The following is a 1,530-nucleotide window of genomic DNA, read 5'->3' as shown; positions in this document are numbered from 1 at the left end:
AATTAAAATTTATCGTCACAATTACAACACAAACAACCCGAACAACTTCAACGGGATGAGATCACGGTCTGGGAGGAGGCCGACGAAACAAACTTTTGCCTACAAGCTGTCACTCAACACACAGGTACATTCCACTGCGTCTTTACAAGCGGCGCACACTTTTACTTCACCAAAAACTCTTTCTTTGCACTTGAAAATCGTAAAATACTTTACCAAAGTTGGACAACTTTTTCTTTCTTCTTTCTGGATTGGAAAACTCGCACGCACTGTATCATAAATTTGCCTTTTCCGTACAGATTGTTACGTGACACAACGCGGATCATTAGCACACAGTTGCACCCCGGTTTTGCTTCACACACGGACAAAACACTACGAAACGAAAACGCACCTTGCCAACGCGCGCTACATAAACAAAACCCGGGAGCTACAACACAACAAAAACACGCACGCACACACGGCTATAATGACGCAACGTAACCCACGCACTTGTTTGCGACGAGCACGACTTCGAAACGTGCCGGACCACGAGGCGTTCGCTTTGCCGGTTCGAGTGAAACTTGTTCGTACTGTGCGACCGGCAGCATCGCCACGGGTCCGCGTTTGCGTTTGCGTGGTTTGCGTAAGGCCGGCATTTTTTTTTCGTCGCTGCGCGTACAAAAAGTAGGCGGTGCTTCGACGCTTGTCCGCCAATCGGAGGGCACCGTTCCCCGTGTTGCCTTCCGGTTCCGGTGGCTAATTTGTTAAGTTGGTTAATTGACTTTTGAGCGCATGTAGTTAGGAGACTAAGTGCAAAAGTGTTTTAGAAGTTAAATGTATTATTTATTGCGCGCCAGAGAGCATTTCCATCGTTGCTCCGTCCTTTGCTTGCCTGTGCCGGGCTCTTTCTCGCTCGTTTTGTGCTCTGACAGTGATTTACTTTCCTCCAAGTTACTTGGCTTGGCTTGGGGTCTTTCTGAATGTTTCGCTTTGTTTAGCCTTAGGTGGTTTGCATTAGAGCGTTATTTCTTCTTGTTACAAATGAGATTGAAGGATTGCCAGCTGTTCTAAGCCACCGGGTCTTTATCGATTTACTTCAATCTATTTACGCCACTTGCTGTCTTCGTTTTGCGATGGTTGCTGCCGACGAACAAAGCATTTTCTATGTTATACGAAATCTTAACGAATGTTGCTCATCATTTACAGCTAACTTTTTAAGATTAACAGGAGACACTTATTAAATTGAAATTTTACCATCTTTGTATTTGTTTGATATTGTTTAAAACAAATCTGCTCATCGGTTTTATTGAGGGATTTATACTTCTTTCTTTTTGTGGAATAAAAATCGGATAATTGAATAACACATTGTTGACAGCAACAACATAATCAGTCACTTGAGTTGAAGATATGAATGCTTCTCTTTTTTGAAACATTATAAACAATTTTGTCTTTCGAAAACAAACAATTATTTTGCCTCTACCAAAATGAACGATCGAGTAAAACAACTGTAAATAATTCCAAAAATAATTATGGTAAGTGTACCAATTATGAACG

Source organism: Anopheles maculipalpis, chromosome 2RL, assembly GCF_943734695.1.
Source record: "Anopheles maculipalpis chromosome 2RL, idAnoMacuDA_375_x, whole genome shotgun sequence".
NCBI lineage: Eukaryota > Metazoa > Arthropoda > Insecta > Diptera > Culicidae > Anopheles > Anopheles maculipalpis.
This window is presented reverse-complemented; position numbering follows the sequence as displayed.